At 44.7% G+C, this 19,472-nt stretch overlaps 1 long non-coding RNA gene across 1 annotated transcript; it reads left to right on the plus strand.

Annotated features, from left to right (window-relative positions):
- Positions 1–8,822: 8,822 nt before the first annotated feature.
- Gm19589 (predicted gene, 19589) lies at positions 8,823–19,472 on the plus strand. The gene is made up of 6 exons (NR_037971.2): positions 8,823–9,073; positions 12,463–12,558; positions 13,631–14,081; positions 14,515–14,624; positions 17,174–17,296; positions 17,882–19,472. It is a non-coding gene; the product is annotated as a predicted gene, 19589 (long non-coding RNA).

Consider the following 19,472-nt stretch of genomic DNA (forward strand, 5'->3'; position numbering starts at 1 on the left):
TCTATCATTCTCACCTTAGAGAGACAAGGTCTCTCCTGGAACCTGGAGCTTACCAATGCAGCTAGACTGTCTGCCTGCAATCTCCAGGGCCCCTCCTCTCTTCACACCTTTTCTTCCATGCGTGCCATCATGTCAAGGGCTTTACACGTGTGCTGTGGATACAACTCAGGTCCTTATGCTGGTGTGGCAGACACTTTACTAACTGAGCCATCTCACTAGCCAGAGAGAGGAGAGATACACACAGAGAGAGCCAGAGACAGAGAGACAAAAAAACAGAGACAGAGAGACAGAGAGAGAGAGAAAGAGAATCACAGCTAAGTGCAAGTAGAGATGCAAAGGTATGGTGGTCTTGGAAGAATGTCATTTCCAGTCACCATTCAACTACCGAGCAACCTACCTTTGTGCTCATCAACTTTGCCGGCTTCTGAACACACATCAGCCTCCTCTGCATGGAACATGGTAAAGGTAGAAAAGTATTCTTACACCCTATGGAGGATGAGAAAGGCCAGAGAGGTCAGCTTCCCTCCAGCTATACTGCTGTTCACGACCATCAGCTAAGAGGATGATGGGAAAGCTGTCCCTCATTCTGCAGGGAGCTTAAACCCAGAGATGGCATTTCTGAGGCCTTCTGGGACTTAAGCCTTCAAATACATAAGACTTCTCTAAGTCAAGAGATTAGAAGATGACATTTCCCCTTGGCTTGCTGCAGCACGTTGCAAGGGCATGTACGAGAGCCATCTCCTGACAAGAATACCTGGCACTGGCCACACAGTGTTCTCTGTGGGAGTCTTCCTGCCTGGGAGACTAGTTTCTGTGACTCACAGGATATGAGATGGTGTGAGGGAAAAGGAAGGGTGCAGGAAAGCCTGCAGTAAATGGGGATGGACCCCTTAATGTCTGTATGGCTGTTTTCCAAAGACACAAATCAATTTCCTGGGAGATGTCCCCAGAATTTTTTTGATTGTAGAAATGTGACAATGAGGTGAAAATCTAGTCACCAGCACATGTTTCAGCTTGCCATTCGTAGCTGATAGTAACTGGGCCTGGTTTCTGAATAGTCAAACAGAAAACACAGTTACATGTTAGGAAAGCTGTGGTTCACAGCCAAGGGAAGAGAGGGGGTGGCAGGAAATTTCACTTCCAAAAGAGCCACTCACTTGAGATGCTTTTGTTAACCGGCACTGAAGTGCATGGGGACTAGTCTTAGTGGGAAAATGAGACACATAGGTGGTGGTGGTGTGGCCCTGATACCCGGGGGGGGGGGTGTCCCTAGAATCATGGCTCTCACCCGGGAAGTGAATGAGGATCTTTGCAGAATACTACATAAAGGCAAATTTCATTCCAGTTGAGGGATTGGTTTTTTACATCTCTCCTTTTCCTCCTCCCTCCCTCTCTCCCTCCCTTCCCCCTTCCCTCCCCTCCCCCACCCCCTCTGTGTTCACAATCAATCTGCAGCATGGGTGTGGGAGTCAATTTTCTTCTTCCTCCACTTGTGACACAGGGATTGAACTCAAGTCATCAGGCTTGGTGGCAAGTGCCTTCAGCCATCTCAGTGTCCCCAGTGGAGCTTTTAAAAGCTCTACTGGCTCACTTACTATGGGTGATGCACAGAGAACCATGTCCCATATACCATAACTATGCTCCAAACACTATGGCCATACCCCATACACCACAACCATGCCCTATATATCATGACCACATCTAATTATATTCTACACCCCACACCTGTGCCCCAAACAAAACAACCATGTTTAATGCATCATGACCATGTCCCCTACACCAAACAACATGAGCATGTACCTGTATGATGACTTAAGCCCCACCCCTGGCTAGGGAGTTATTGGTAATTGACAGCTTCCTGGAAATAGAAAATTAGTTTTTGAAAAGGTGTGTCCCATAGTAGGTCAACCACACTCCAGTGAATAGACATCTACCCAAGAAAATGTAGACAGCACTAATTGGACTCAATGTGTTTTTAAAAAAATAAAGGCATAGTATTTTAGGAGAGCCCATTCCTCATGCCACCCCTTACTTTATGATTTCCTCCACTCCCTGATAGGCCAGATCCTTCTTAACCTAACCTGAGCGGCAGTGTGTCAGCTTCTAGCCACCTTAGAACACCAGTCCATTCCCAAGTCCCCAGCAGAGTGGTTGCCATGTCTATATTGTATAGAATGGTCAGGACCATGACCCTACACTAGACCCACACAGTCTAGTGGCATCTCTCCTCACAGCCCTGTTCACCAAGTCTGACACTTACCTGAAGTGGAAATTCTAGTTCTTTGGAAAGTTAGTTATGCCAAATGATGTTTTGCTGGGGCACACTGGTGAAAGGATGTCTTGCTAAAGCAGACACATGAAAGAATGTTTTCCTGAAGCAGACAGGTGAAAGGATGTTTGGATACAGCAGACACATGAAAGGACCCAGGATGAAGGAGTATAAATATGACCCCACAGACAGTGGGAGATGAGCACTGCGCTTTGGTATGGTTGTTCCACCTCACTATTCTTCGCTAACGACATGCATGTATTGGTTTGCCTTACATAGTGTTGTTCAGCTCAACTTGTTATAATGTTACCATTGAGAGAAACTTGACCAGGAACTGCTTGGTTTCTGTGGCAGCTTGCTGATTCATGCCAGTTGGCGAGCTGGAAGTTTCTTCAGAATTGAACTACAGTTGCTTGTTCGTGCCTGAAATCTGCTTGCTGAAAGAACTGGACTGTAGCTGCTGGTTCATGCCTGGTGTCTGCCTACCTAGAGGACTGGTCTGCAGCTGCTGAATAATATTTTCTGTTTGCTATGGGCTTAAACTGCTGCCAAAGAAGAATAAAGAACTATTGCTGAACAGGTCCAATTCCCCCATATCCTAATAATTTCTCTCTTCCACTACCTCTGCTGGGTGGTGGGCTAGAAGAGAGGTTGAACCCTTATTAAAAGTAGGTTGCAAAAAATTGTATGCCTACACTTATCTTCATCTGTAGAGGGAAAAGAGAAAGGGGGGGGAGCTCTTTGATGCCAATCAGTTCTCCAGTGGATAACAGCTCAGCATTTAGTAAGTCATCTCTACCTGGACCTAGACTTACATTCTACAGGGATGCACTTACTCTCAGATCCTTGGGGGAGAATTGCCCTGGCACACACCAGTCACAGGTTATAGGTTGTTGCCTATACTTCTGACCAATTGGATTCTCATTGCCTGTTCTTGAGTCTGCTTAGTTGTCTAGTACAGCTCAAAAAACTTAAGGAAACGCGTTCTCTGTGTCTTATGAGTGCTATTACCAAGGATACAGAGAGAGAAAGAGAGAGAGGGAGAGAGAGAGAGCTGTTTTGTTCAGGGCATATGAAAGGAGCTTTCAGGCTTCCTGACCACTATGTTCGCCATGTGCTTCCAAACCTTGTTGGTAGATTTTAATAGAACTTCATGTCTTTAAGTGCTTAGCAAGGCACCTTTGTTGGTGCTAAATTCTTATCTATCAGTTTTGTCCCTGTATTTATCAACCATCTGCCATCTGTTAGGGTTTGTTACCATGCCTTTTTGGGTACAGTGGCTTGTACCAAACACTTATCCTGATAATAACATGAATTAATCCATCCTATAGAAATAGCAGTATGAACAAATTTGAGGGGGCAAGGCATTGTTAGTATTGTAGGGAAAAATAAATAGAAGTAGCTGGCTGGATCTATAACTAGTAGTAGCATGTTACCTGATCCGTGTGAAAGGCCTGTGGTCCATCCCCAGTGCCACGGGAATACTATGAAATAAAATGAGTAGCCAGGTAAAATGCTGCAAACTCATCTTCATTTCTAGCAGGGGACCATGACTGAACAACTCACCAAACAGCCAAAGATAGGACAACCAAAGGCTACTAAGAATCACTCAGGTCTAAAATAATTGCTATGGAAATATATCAATGATATATTAAGCTTTAAGATTATGTATGTACACATGCATGTACATATAATGACCCTGTTTTATGTAAGTGTGTGTGTGTGTGTGTGTGTGTGTTATGAATATACATAGATCTGGGAAAACTTAGCAGGAACTCAAGAAGCTAACTACCAACTGTCAGGAGGATCTGTGTGCTAGGCAATACAATTAGAAGGGTAAGAAGTTTGTCTTTCATTTTTAAATTTCTAGCTAAGGTTGAAAATAAAGATGGCTATGATGGGAAAGTGTTCACAATCCAAGAACAAGACAGAAGTGGGTTAATTTTAATATGAAATACCACTGATCCTTGTCTCCAGTGCCTGCCCCAAAGCTCTTGAGGGTATCTTGAATGGCTAAAGTGAACTTTGCTAATTTTACTGAGTCTCTCTGCATAAGCAGAGATAAGTATTTTAGTTTTCAGATCCACATCTTCATCGATGAGTTTTTAACATCCCTTCATCTTCCTTCTCCTCCCCTTTTCTCCTTTCCTTCCTCTCCTCCTTCCTTCTGTCCACCTTTCTTCTCAGCTTCCTTTTGTCCTGATGCAGAGACAGGCCACACAGACAAAAGCACAAGGACAGACTTCCTGTATAAATACACATCTCTCTTAAAAAAGATGCTGCTTTCAAAGCGTCCGTATCTGCTATTGCTCAAAATAAACCTTATGCCAATGAGGTGCACTGTGGAAATGGTGTCCTGAGATGTACAGTCGCAGGCTGTTTCCTCGTAGTTATGTGACGCTGTGGTTATGTAAGATGCTGTCATGGGCGAGCAATATGGAGCAGTATTTTCTTGCTTCCAACTGCATGTGAACCTACAATTATCTCAAGATAGAAAGTCTTATTTTAAAGAATGTCTATTTGCCCAGAAGTGGGCTTACAGATATGTAAATCGTGTTGGCAGAAGGTAAGTCTGGGGGTGTGACTAAAAAGAGACAGACATGAAGGTGACTCTGCTGTCTTGGTCAGAGAATTCTGAATCTTTGATAGTAGAAATGTATGCATATGTTACTTTTATATCCTTTCAAAAATAGTTTCTTCATACTTTCCTTCATTGTCCTCTACCTCTGATTGTTCAACATCTAGCTCTGTGAAATCAACCGCATAAGTGTGAATGATAAAACATTTTCGTCCCAGCCTTGTGTGGTGGCACATGCCTTCCTTTAATCCCAGCACTTGGGAGGAAGAACCAGGCAGATCTCAGAGTTCCAGGACAGCCTGGTCTAGAGAGTGGATTCCAGGGCAGCCAGGGCTATACAGAGACACTTTATCTTGAAAAAACAAAAACAAATCAAGCAAACAAACACAAACAAAAAAAAAAAGACAACAACAAAAAACCCAACATTTTTATTCCAGAACCAAGCCTGAAACAGTAAGAACAGTAAGGTGTGTGTGTGTGTGTGTGTGTGTGTGTGTGTGTGTATGTGTGTTAGAGAGAGAGAGAAAGAGAGAGAGAGAGAGAGAGAGAGAGAGAGAGAGAGAGAGCTATACAAGCAGAGATGCTTTAACAATCCATGGCCCTGTTAGAGGGCAGCTGCAGAATTCAATACTGAGGTGGGGGAGGACATTCATGTTCAGGTGGCCTCCTGTTCTCTGTGATGAGTGTCACAGTGTGGCCCCATGTGCCTGGTGCAGAAGCAGGCACAGGTGAGATACAGGCAGTGTGTGTAAACCCAGGTGAGAAGAGCTGGCAACAAAACCACAGCTCATTAGTCCAATAAAACCCAGAACTTACTTTCCTAGCTCAAGTCTCATCATGACAAATGTTTATGAAGCTAATATTTACACTTTGGACCAGGTATGTGTATATTTTTCACTTTATTTCATTCCTTTATAGCTCAGATATTATCTACTGCACAGACCACTCCTTAGGGCAGTGCTGAAAGTCTACCTCTCAGTTCTAACTTGCAGGAAAGAAGAGGTTTTATTCTCCAATGTTCACACTACATTATTTGGTGCATAGGTAGTTTAGTGTGTGTGACGTAGCTCAAGCAGGAAAGGCTCCTTCTTCTCCGTATAAACATAATCCTGGTTCCTATTTCATGTTTTCTGTCTAAAAGTCTATACTTAGTGTTAATTTTTATGAGTATACTGTCAGAAACATGGGCAAACATAGTTTTGTCTTTCTGTAATGTCAGAATTTATTAATTATGAATAAGCAGTCCCATTTCCCTTGATAGCCTCTGTTGAGGCAAAAAAAAAAAAAAAAACAAGCTCCTTTACTTTTTAATTAATAAAATTCAGGTCATATATTGCACACTGCACAGTAAATATCTGTCTGCCTATTTACTATCTACCTATTCATATATCCTCTATCTATATCTTTAAACCTACTTATCTATATTTTATCTGCATCTATCATCTATTAGCTCTACATCTACCTACCTATCTGTAGGTTATAGACTGGCTAACAGGGCCACAGCAGAATTCAAGAGGTTTCAAAGGGCCAGAAAGGCAGGAAAGCTGAATTACAATGAACCAGGCTTGAGGGCTGCAGCTGCTGTTGCTGCTGCTGCTCCTCTTCCTCTTCCTCTTCCTCCTCTTCCTCCTCCTCCTCCCCCTCCTCCTCCTCCTCCTCCTCCTCCTTTTCTTCCTCCCCCTCCTCCTCCTGCAGCTGCTGCTGCTGTACAGAGTCAGGCAACAGGGGGAAGATGAAAGCCAAACAACTGAAGAATAGAATCAGGGCCAGGTGAACAGAATGGCAGATGAATGCATGGCAGATCCAGACAGATGACCAGACTGACAAACAGACAGACAGCAAACCATTTGGCCTTGTTAATAGTGGGGACCAAGCCAGGCTGAAACTCCTGGGAGGGTAGGGAGTTGTCTGCCTGGCTATCTCTTGATACACACACATAGTGGTCAGATAATGGTTCAGTGGGGGCTAAGCCATCACAGTATATGGAGTCTGGGTGAGAGAGTCGCATCTTTTTCTCAGTATGATGTCTGAAAGTTTCTTAAGCCTGGTTTCCCCAATGTAACCTTAATACATCCATATGCTCCTATAGGTTCACTTAGGTAAAGTCACAGGATGGCACCCTTTCTGTCTTAGGAATAAGTCATTCATCAGTCTATGCCTTGTAAATGGCTCTGGACAGATGGTACTGTTCGTGTGGCCACCCAGGTGTGTGGTTCTCATCTACACCCCAAAATGGAGTCTCTCAGGCAAGGCAAGCCTGAAACCACAATGAGGGGTGACATAGGTGACAGAGCAGGGCACAGCCAGTTTTCAGCAATACCTGTTGCTGCTTTGTTATTGTTATTTTGGTTTAACTTTTCTCATCTCTTTCTTTCTTTTTTCTTTCTTTTTTCCTCCATTTTAATGTTTTATCTTCTTATTACACTACTTTCCACAAAAATGATGTAAAGAAACATCTACTTGCCCAGCTAGGACATGGAACCAACTCTATCTCGATCCAGATGGGGAACAGTGGGTTTATTTTGGTTACTTAGAGGCACGTGGGTGACTTGCAGGAGCTGTGTCACTGGAAAGTCCCATTCACTAATGTCACACGGTCCAGGTAGTTTGTTAGACATCAGCAGGCTTTGAGGTAGACCCTTCCCTTGTAATCAACAACCTACAAAATCAAGAATTAGAAATACAGGTCAAAAGATCAGGAGACCCACCTGCCTCGACCTCTGCAAATGGATGAAGAACATGCAGCATCATGCCTAGTGTAGATTTCTATTTCTTAATAATACATTGCTGTGAAACGAGGAGGAGATGGCCAGTGGTTAAGGATGGCAGTGACTCACACCTTTAATCCCTGAACTGGGGAGGCAGAGGCAGGCAGATCTCTGTGAGTTCAAGTCCAGCCTGGTTTACAGAGAGAGTTTCAGGACAGCCAGGGCTACACAGAGAAACCCTGTGTCACGAAGAAGACAGAGAAGAGAAGAAGAGGAAGAGGAAGGAGAGAGAAAGAGGAGGAAGAAGGAGCAGAAAGGAGGAGGGAGAAGGTGTAGTTTGATGGTACATGACTGGGTATGGTCACACATGCTGGGAGAAGAGAGGGGTGTCCTTGGAGGATGGAGGTTTATCTAACACCCTATGTAGAGCACAATAGGATTCTGAAGCAAGAAAAAGTTCAGTCCCACTAGACAAAGCATGATTTTTCTCTCTCAAAGGGTTTTGAGGGTGTAGGGGGAGGGCACCCTCCGAGATAGCAGGTGAGACTTTGTAGTTCTTGCTACCTGACTGTGGTCAGGTTGCCTTTGATTCTGAGTTGCCATGGAAAAGGAGGAAGGGTTTGGTCCTTTGTGTAAGCCCTGAGGACAATGGGGAGCTTGCCAGCTACCACCCAGAGAGGAGACAGAGACTTCCAGGGTGAGGCAGTCATACTTTAAAGCGCTTCAACTAACAGTCAAGCACTGGTGTCTGATTTCCCTCTGAATTCTTGTAAAATCACTGTACTGGCTAGTTTTGTGTCAACTTGACACAACTGGAGTTATCACAGAGAAAGGAGCTTCAGTTGAGGAAATGCCTCCATGAAATCCAGCTGTAAGGCATTTTCTCAATTCATGATAAAGGGGGAAAGGCCCCTTGTGGGTGGGACCATCTCTGGGCTGGTAGTCTTGGGTTCTATAAGAGAGCAGGTCTTGCGCGCGCTCGACTGGCCAGGAAGAACGACGCTGCAACAGGATCCTTCTGCACACGTTTATTGGGAGAGCTTGATTGTAGAGGCGAAAAGACCTCGAGCCCAGAACTGGTGCTGCTTTTATAGGCCTAGGACAGGCGTGTCTCACATCTGATTGGTTAACTTGTCTCTCATCTGATTGGTTAACTTGTCTCTCATCTGATTGGTTAACTTTGGTTAATTCTCAAAACCTCATCTTGGCAAAAGAACCTTTACTGCCTATGTATGTGTGGTGGCCAGCTGTAGCCAACTGCCACTCTGCAACTGCCACTCTGTAACTGCCACTCTGCAATGGCTTCCCACAAGCAGGCTGAGCAAGCCAGGAGAAGCAAGCCAGTAAAGAACATCCCTCCATAGCCTCTGCATCAGCTCCTGCTTCCTGACATGCTAGAGTTCCAGTCCTAACTTCCTTGGTAGTGAACAGCAGTATGGAAGTGTAAGCCAAATAAACCCTTTCCTCCCTGCCGCTGTCCTTGCTGCCCACGGAGACAAGAACAACACAGACACCAAGGTGGGTTCACGCAGCAACTTCTTTACATGTGGCTTTTTCTCTTACAGCTCTCTTCCCCAGTAGCTTCTTCTTCCACTCCTTGCAGCTTTACTTACAACCTCTTCCACTTAGGGCAAGGGCTATATTCCTATACTTGCTGCGCTGACCTCATCATGCTCCACACCACCTCATCCAATCAGAAATCACACACACTCCAGGCACAAGCTCAGATCGGTCACCGATAGGCTGACAGATCCAGATCACGAGGAATATGCATGCTTTTTCACTGCACGTGCTCGGGCAAGGCAGTAAACATGTGGGGTTCACGGGGCCTGGCAATGGGCCAGAGCTTCCCGCACCTCCCCAACTTGTTTCTTGGTCATGATGTTTGTGCAGGAATAGAAACCCTGACTGAGACAATCACTTTTAGCATCTGGTCAGTCTGGGTGCTGCTAGCTTTCAGTTACATTTGTTAAAACCTGAACTCCATTGCTTTCTATAGTCAAGTCAAACCAGATCTAAAAGTGCCGATTTCTAACCAAATCTTCTGTATTGAACTGTCCTTTATCCTTCATTCATTCACTTCTCTTTGTGGTCATTGTTGGACCTGTTGATGGGGGTTGATGGGGGTTGGTCTGGTCCTCTGATGAGGAGATCCTCAAGTACACCAAAAGATGCTAAGTAACCTTGCTCCCCAAGTTCGTTGGTCAATAAAAGGCTAAGGCCTGTGATTGGGCAGTAGGTGGAGGTAGGCGGGTTTTCTGTTACCTGGTTTGCAGGTAAAGAGAAGGAGAAGAGAGACCAAAAGAGAAAGCCACCATGAGAGACCATGAGCACACGGCCAGGAAATACAGCAAGTAACAAGGGACATATGGCTGGGATTTAAGTTAGAATAGCTCCAAAACCTGCCCAGTCTAGGATGACAGCTTGTAAATAAAATACCTCGATTGTGTATCTTTTATATGAGCTAGCTAGAATTTATAATTCCTTTTCTCTATTAAAATTCTTCCACACATACTGTTTTGACTTTTTATGTGATTATCTCATTCTGTGCTTGGAGACTTTTTCTTTCTTTCTTCCTTTTTCTTCTCTTTTTCTTTCTTTCCCGTTTTCTTTCTTTTTTTAAAGTTAATATATTCATTATTTTAGATATTAAAATACACAAAGGTTGGAAACATGACTACTAAAAGCACAACTTGTTAAACATATTTACAAAAAATGAAGTTTATAAAATTTAATTGCTGTAATCTGAGAAGTAATTATAATTAACAAAAGTTCCATTTCTTGGTTAAAAATACGTGTGCTGAGAAGAAACTCCAGCCTTCACTCAGAAGATGTCCTTAACAAACTCAGTGTCTCTACACAGCATTTCTCAGGCTGACCTTGACTCCCTTTTTCTTGTTTAAATTATTCATTTTGTTATTTATGCGGGGTTGGCAGTGTTGGGGGAGGGGACACCTGTGCTGTGGCCTGCATGTGGCAGTCAGAGGACAGCTTTCCTGAGTTAGTTCTCTCCTCCCAACTTGAGTTCTGGGCATTAAACTAAACTCAGGTCCTCAGGCTCACAAGCAAGCCTGCTCACACACACCACCACCACCACCACCACCACCACCCCCCAGGCATCTCACTGGCCCTGGGAGACGATTTATGAAGGTTTCCCTCCCCAAGAATCTAGTTGCTTTTTAAATTTTACAAAGGAATCAAATTCCTATTGGTGTACATCCTGTGGCATTTCGTTTAGCTGCAGTCCTTTTAATTTTCATGGTGGGCATTTCTTCTCATCCTGTGATGCTCAGGACTGAACCAAGGGCCTCACACGTGCTGAGCTGGTTGTGACACTAAGCCACACCCTCAGCAGCACCATTGCAGTCAGCATCCTGCATAATTACTGATAAAAAGAGAGAGGAAATTCCCCTCAAATATCTGCTTTTTTCATTAATAAAATGCATTTGTATGCAGAGAGCCCATTTGCTCGTGGGATAATCTCCATGAGCCAGCTTCTACAGTGGGTTTCTTATTTAATTCACTTCCCTTACCAGTACCTGAGGAGGGCTTTCCTGTTGTGGCATTACCGGGTATTTCCTCTCACTGACATCCCCCCTGTCACAAGTGATTTGTAGCCGCAGGGTGCTCAGTGCTGTGTCTTAAAATTGATCTTTAAAGTGGATGTTTCCCAGATTGTATTTCTGCTGCTCTAGCTAGTCTCCCTTCTATTTGTGTCTGCACAGACGAGAACCCTGCAATGTAGACTGTGAAATACAAATGAGCTCCACAATCTGCTGCTTCTGGTCCCCACCACAGAGGACGGTGCCACTTTGCTCCGTTCTCCCAGTTCTTGCTTCTTTTTCTGAGAAGTCATTTTTTTTTCTGACTTTCAGGCACACAAAATACCTCCCCCTTCCATTCTTCAGATCTGAGAATTGAGATATTTATTAGGTCAAAGCTTTCAGGATCCAATCACTACTCCACAGCCCCAAAGCTGGTAACCAAGCCCCAGCATGTAAGACCAATGGGGACATTTCATACTCAAACGGTGTTGTGTTTTTAAAAACCATAGTATGTGGTATGGTGAGGTGGGAGGGGTGCCTTGGTGGGCCCATGCTGAGACATCCCTTTACCCTTAGGTACCAGCCGTATGGCAGGTCTAGTATAGAATAGAGTTTATTTTGGGGACATAGGAAGGGATAGTTGAGAAGGGAGTAGAGCCAGAGAAAGAGAGGGGACAGAGGAGGAGAGGGAGGAGAGGGAGGAGAGGGAGGAGAGGGAGGAGAGAGAAAGAGGAAGGAGAAAGAGGAAGGAGAGGGAGAGGGAGGAGAGGGAGAGGGAGAGGGAGAGGGAGAGGGAGAGGGAGAGGGAGAGGGAGAGGGAGAGGGAGAGGGAGAGGGAGAGAGAGAAAGAGAGAGAGAGAGAGAGAGAGAGAGAAAGAGAAAGAGAAAGAGAAAGAGAAAGAGAAAGAGAAAGAGAAAGAGAAAGAGAAAGAGAAAGAGAAAGAAAGAGAGAGAAGAGGCCGGGAACACGTGGAGAAAGGAGGGAGGGAGAAGGGGAGAGAGCAAGAAAGGTGTGAGGGGGAGAGAAGAGGGTCAGAGAGTCAGAGAGAGTAAGAGAGAAAGAGAAGACAAACAGTCCCTTTTATAGCAAGCCAGGCCCACTGGCTGTTGCCAGGTAACTGTTGGGCAGAGTCTAGAAGGAATGCCAACAAACAGTATCTTCTCTGGTCCCTAAGGGCTCATGACCATCTTATAATGCAAAACATATTCAGTCTATCTCTATAATTTTTATGGCACCAGCATTACTTAAAAATCTCAAGTTTATAGACTCAAGGCAACCTCTTAGCTATTAATATGAACTCCTGTAAGATTCTAAGACATTGCAATGTATGATGTCACATAATAAATGTTGTTTTCCAAAAGGGAGGAATGAAGCACAGAAATGAAGTGTATGATCTAAGCAAGACAGAAAGCCAGCAGGGCAAGCATCTTGTACCTCTGGGTCCACTAGAGTACAAGGTATGTAGTGGTGGGATATAAGGTCTGAATGTATTATACAACCCCCCTCTCTGACCTTGCCTGTCGCAGTCCACATGGCCCCTCTCGTAGGCTGTCTTAGCAGACTTTTCATATTCCTGGCATCCCTGACTTCCTGGGGTCTCAATTATAGTTCCTCACCTCAGCCTCTGAGAGACTGCTTGTGGGCCACCTAATCCTGCCATGTATTGTCTTCCTTCCCAATATTCCTTTTAAACCTCTGTGGAAATCTCCATGACCCTATAACTCTTGAATCCTAAATGGCCAAAAGACCAGGATCCCATATATTTGGCAAGATGAACCACCAGCTTAAAAAGTAACCAGGCTTCCTTAAACCACTGCACTATCAGCGTCTGAGTGACTGTTTATCTGACCATAGTGAAACAAACCTGAGAAAAGCCTAGGGGTGGTGCCACACACTGTGGGCTACAGCCTTCTACCCACATCAATCCTCAACCAAGATAATTCTCACAGACATGACTACAGACCAACTTGGTGCAGATAATTCTTCAACGGAGGCTCCTTCTTCCCAAGTCACTCTAGGTTGTATTGGGGTTGACAATTTAAAAAGAAACCATGACAACAACATCTTTCCAGGGCACACCTGTAACTTAAATTCACTAACTAGGCCTCGCCTTCTACTTTGAATTCACATTACTTAATTCATCAGGCAGGTGAGAACCCTCAGAATCCAATCACTTCTCTAAAGCCCATTAGCTGGCTAACAAATGTAAGCCATAACAATACTAGCCTTTGTTCGGGGAAGAGGAGAGAGGGGTGGGGGGAGAGAGAGAGAGGTTTCTTTTCCTTTTTTTAAAGATTTATTTATTTATTATATATAAGTACACTGTAGCTGTTTTAGACACACCAGGAGAGGGCGTCAGATCTCATTATGGATGGTTGAACTCAGGACCTTTGGAAGAGCAGTCAGTTCTCTTAACCGCTGAGCCATCTCCCCAGCCCGAGAGGTTTCTTTTCTATAGGAACAAAAATCAAGGACCCCTTGCAAAAGAATTAAGAACCAAAGACAAGAAGAAACAACTTTTCTTTTCAGGAGTTCTTTTTATGAAGAGGAAAAGCAATACAATAAAAGAAGTGATGGAGGATTGGATTTTATTAAGAACATATTGAGAGTGTTCCTGGGATTGGATGTTACGGGCATGGTAACTGTAGCTGGTGGAGAAAAAAGCAGACAGTGCCAGCACCTGAGGGAGGGCTGGCGTCGAGGACCGAATTGGAAGGGTTGATTGTGGCAATGAGACATCACTATGATTGGGAGTCGTGTAGCCCACAGCCTGGACAATTGCCTGCAGTATCTCTGCAACTTCCTGTGAGTCAGAGGACGGAGGGGAGAACAGAGGCAGAAGAGGGTGACTGAGCCAGCACACTGTCCTCTGCAGCTTTGGGAGTCACGCCTGTGTGTGCCCGAGCTCCGCCGCCAACCAGCTTCCCTATCTTTGGGCAAGCTATTTAGACGTTGTGGTTCCTTGCTTCATCATCCATAGGTGAGTCAAATAATCTATGTGCCACAGGGCAAGCATGCCAGTGACATAAGATGGTATATGGAATGCTCAGGGCCCAAGAGTTTAGGACATTGGCTACTGGCATCCTCCCTGGGTTGAGGCCACTCAGTGCAGTGGAAGGTGACTGCACGTAGCTGTCAACTGAGTAGAAGGGGTTTCCAAGACTAGGAGGAAGGCCAACTTTCAATCCACTGTTATTATATAGAGTGTTTGCACTCTACATGACTTTAAGGCCACAGGAATCAATCCCACCTTATTCATTCCTTCACATTTCTCTAGTCACAGCCGCCATAATATTGCCATGCTTAGAGAGTCCTTGGGAAAAATAAGGAAAAGAGCAGGAGATCAACTCAAGAAAAACTTCTTTAAATAGTCTCCAAACCAAACCCATCTGCCCCTTGCCTCTTCCTCACAGAGTCCACCTAGTGACCCTGTGGACCCAGGAGCATCAGGGCTCTGGACTTGAAGCATCTATTTGGCATAGTGAAAATCTACATGTTTTCTTCACTGGACTCTTTGGAAATGGTGAGACAATCTCCCCCATCACATTCCTTAACATTAGATCTCAAATTTAATTGCTTAGACTCAAATCTCCAGTGAGGGCCTCCTCAGTCCTAGGAGACTCAGACCAGTCAGTCTGTAGGATCTGGATCCAAAAAGTTAAGTGTAGGTGACATGCTATTAAGGTGTTGAAACTAGATTGGTCAGGATCACCCTGTCCACAGGTAAGGTGAGATAATTTATTCTTCCATCATTTTGGTTCCCGTTCTAGTTCATCACCTGCCCATGTCATCTGGGTGGCTCCATGTCTCTTCCCCTTCCAAAGGACTGTCTTGATGGAACCTGAGCTTTGTCTTGTGACATAGTTGCAAGAATCATGGGTAGTTTCCTCACCTTTGATACCCTGACTCATTCTCCTCATAAACATAACTTTTCTCCATTATGCTTTTAACCCCTATTCTACTAACCCAAATATAGTTTTCCCTCTAAATACAGTGAAGGCTAAAAGAAGAAATTAAATAGCCTATGTGAGGGACAGATGCAACAGGCACGTGTTCTCCTTCAGTCATTTTCCACGATGCCTCACGAAGGCTTATTGATGCACATCACCTCAGGGTACTGACAAGGAGCCTATGCATCCCATTAGCCTCTTGGAGTTTCTGCCATGGAAGTACCTTACCCTTCCTCAACTCATGTATGTTTCTTCTTCCCATTTCTTCAGTGCCAGTGTGCAGTGGGGCACACAGCACTCATTTCATGGTTTTGCAAGAGGACATCTCCTTAAATTTGGGGCCCATGAGACTCTTCTACTTCATCCAAGATCTGGCTTTACTTGACCTTCCTCAACCTGAGTCTTCCTTATGCCCACCCTCTCTTCTCATTCTGAAGAGCACCACACAGGCTTTCTAGATCTCCAGAAGAGAATAAATGGCCTTAGAAGAAACTGTATGTTCCAAAGCCAGCTATGACATCATCTCACTTACCCTCTCTTGCAACTTCTGCCTTGCTAACTAGAACCCTTAAGCACAGCCTGAAGGCACCATATAGAAAGTTCAACTTCCTGGTCCTACCATGTTCTGTGAAAGCCCAAACCTTGGCCCTTATTGGTTGTGCTAGTTAGTTTTAATTGACAACTTGACATGACTAGAATTACCTGGGGAAAGAGTCTCAAAGAGCAATTGTCTAGATCAGGTTGGCCTGTGTGTGAGCCACTATGGGTGACACCATTCCCTAGAAAGTGGCCGGGGGTTGGAGGTGGGGAGTGAGCTGAACAAGGGGATACATTCATTCACTGCTTTCTGCTTTTGACTGTGGGTTGATGTGAACAGTCAGTTGTAAGAAGAGTTCCTACTTCCTTGGCTTCCCTACAGTGGTGATCTGTAACCTGGAACTGTAAGCCAGATAAACCTTTCTCCCTTAAGTTGCTTTTGTTGTGATATTTCATCCCAGCAACAGGAAATGAAGCTAAAACACTGGGGAAATGGGAGGAAGGTTCCAGAGGTCTAATGGGGACCCAGCTCACCCTAACTCTTACAGACTTCACTGTTCCAGTCCATCCTCCACCCACACTATATGAGAGACCAGCCCCTGGATCCTTCCCTAATGCCCTCAAGGAACTGGGAGAGATAATGTCATCCCTGATTGTTCCAAAATCTTTGCTATGGATTAATAATTAAGCCTGATAGCCATCTGCCAGGCACTGATTTCCCCACCAATTGCAACTTCAGTACAAAGAACTGGAGGAATTCTGATGTCCTTTCATTCTCTGGGGCTCTCAGTGGTAAATATAGAGGAATAAATACAAAGCAAATAAAATTAGTATTGACAGAAAAGAATGAGCTGAAGATATTGAGCATAAACTTACTGACCTTTCCTTTCTAGAAAAAAAAAGGAAGATTTCTTCGTGTTCTTGGGAATGGGCAAGGGTTCAAAGCCACCAGGACCCTCTGGCTCCCTGGGCAGACACGGGAGCTCTGACTGCTTGAGAAGATCCACCATGATCCATGATCTAGTATCTGTTCTCTGTCTCAGCTTAGCAGCTCCAGGGGGAGAGAGAGCAGGATGAGCCTGCACAGGGATTGGCTCGCAAGATCAAAGGAAAAGCAGAGAAACAGTGCAGCCACTCTCCTCTGGAAAGGCTGGGACACACATGGATCACTGCCAGCCGAGCTCCTCCTGTGGGCTGAGCCCCCGTGAAGGTCCCTGACTCTGGGGAACTCTCGGGATCTGTATCACTTCTTCATGTTAGTCGTGTTTATTTAAGCAAAGAGCATGACTGTGCGCTTGAGTTGCCCCAACAGCACAGAGCATGGGCTTTGGCTCTCATGAAAGCTGGGATTCCTCTCAGAGGTGTGCAAACCATGTGTTTTTAACAACTTAGTAACTTGCCTTTGCCCCGGCTTCCTCGCCTGTAAAACAGCAGTAAGAGCAACACGGAACTTTGTAAGGGTTCGTGGAGATGAGCTACATTCCTGGCACATTCACAAGCGATAGTACTTGCTGTTATTTACACAGCAATGGTTTCATTAATGTTATTCCATTTGCTCATTATTTACTTGTTCTGTTTGTTTTAGACAGTCTTATTATGCACTCCAGGCTCTCAAACTCTGGCTTCTCATGCTGCAAACTCTCAAATGCTGAGGCTACAGGCATTGCTGGTCTGTGCCACCACACCAGACAAGAGCAGTTAAGAGTATGTGAGTACTATCATTTAGAAGATTAATGAATGGTAGCTATAAACTATTTTTAAATAGATGACTGTTTTTTTTTTCTTTTAAGAATTCAGTGTGTATGGGGGTGTGTAGGGGTATGTGGGTGAGTGTGTATGTGGTATGTGAGTATGTATGTATGTGTGAGTGTGTGTGTATAAGAGTGTGTATGTACATGAGTGTGTATGTGGTGTGAGAGTATGTGTGTATGTGTGAATGTTTGTATGTGTGTGTGAGAGTGTGCACATGACTATGTGTGTATGTATGTGAGTGTGTATCTGCATGTGAGTCTGTGTGTGAGAGTTTGTATGAGTGTGTATGTGAGTGTGCATGTGAATGTATATGTGTGAGTGTATACGTGTGTGTGTGAGAGAAAGAGAGAGAGTGTGTGTGTGTGTGCACGTGCGAGCGAACACACTTGTGGAAGTCAGAGGAAGACTTGTAGCTGTCAGTTCCCTCCTACCACATGGGTACTAGGAAATCGAACTCAAGTGGTTAGTCTTAGCAGCAGACACCTTCAACTGGTGAGCTGGCCCAATGACTACAGTTTGTTTTGTTTTTTTACTATTTCAGCAATACAGCCTGCTTTTAAAACTAAGTAAACAAAATGGAACGGGGAGGGGAAAGGACCACCAACAACAGCATCAAGCATGAGACTCTTCTTGGGAACAGCTGTGCCTCTAGGCAGACAGATGAATCCAGGTGGCCTTTGATGTCTCTCGGAGCAGAGTATTGTGATGAGTCCTGGCCTCCCTGGAGCTTTTTCATCATCCCTAAATTGGAATCTGCTGCAGAAGCCGTTATCAGCAACCTCGAGCACACTTTCCGGAACAGCAGCTAGAAACCCAAATAAATGCTCTCATTTCCCAAATGCTTGACTCGGGAATGTGAGCCACTGAGTCACAGCTCTTGACTTCAGGGTGACCTGGCTTTTGAGGTGCTGGCCTGAGTCATACCACCTGACCCTACACCATTTGTGTTCTTGGCAACTGACATCGTCTCTGTGTAAGCCAGGCTCCTTCCTCACACTGGGGCTGCTCGAGAATTTCGCAATGTGCAGGGCTCAATGGATGGACCACGGAGATCCTTAAGCACAATGGAATCAAAGATGCCAGCAACTGTTGCCACTTGCTCCTTTGAAACAGTTTTTGAAAAACCCTGTAAGCCTGGCTGAGAAAAGGCAAATAGCCTTTAGTGAATCAGTTTGGCAAGCCAACCCGGATAGAAGATAAATGTGCTGCAAGCACATTTAGCAGCAACAGGACAAAACCACAGGTAGTTCATAGGCACAACAGAGGAGCCTATTCTGCTACCGAGCCCTTCCTGGGGAATACCTGCTCCCCAACTGACCTCTCCACAGGCCCTTTCTAGCACCTTGTCTAGGATGAGATAGGCACATTATTGAATCCTAATGCTCTTCAAAGGCTGATCTGGTTTTCAAGTGGGCCGGTGTCCACCTTCATCTTTATTGTGATCATTGACCCCATTGGTCCTCTGGTCGTATTTCTGGTACCGTGTTCTCTATGGGTAAGGAAAGGAACTGCAGATCCAATGGCCCTTCAGAGACTTCGGTGAAAAATGCACATGATGTTCGGCTGTTCTGGTAATGAAATAGATGCACATTAAAAACAACAGTGACGTGTCTACACCAGCGTCTGTAGACACGGCTCCAGAGTAAAGCACTTGCTATGCAATCAGGCTCTGAGCTCAGATCCCTAGCAAGCATGTAATAGCCTGGTGTGATAGTCCCATCCTAGTAACTTAAACCTAGACCCTTCCACCTCGTGATCCGTCTTCCAGGACTTCACCCCAGCCACTAAGCCTCATATATAAGCTTTTGTAATGTCATGGTTCATAACGGGTAGGCTCTGAGAAATGACCACTGGACAGGTGGGGGTCGGGGTGCATGATAAAGCCATCAAACAAAGTGTGTGAGATTCAGTCTTCCTGTCACATGCCCAGCTACAGAAGAAAACAAAATATTACTTGCAGAGTAAAATATCTAATACTACCTCAGGGTTTGGAAGGAGCCACATGAAAATGGCAATGGAGTCACATCCTGGAGACTGGATAGGCTCATTTTTATTTTTGCATCTATATTTTTCCCTATTCTCCATTTGATTAGAAAGTATGTTACTTTAATAAAAACTTTTTAATCAAAAGT

This window comes from Mus musculus, chromosome 1 (genome assembly GCF_000001635.26).
Source record: "Mus musculus strain C57BL/6J chromosome 1, GRCm38.p6 C57BL/6J".
Taxonomy (NCBI): domain Eukaryota; kingdom Metazoa; phylum Chordata; class Mammalia; order Rodentia; family Muridae; genus Mus; species Mus musculus.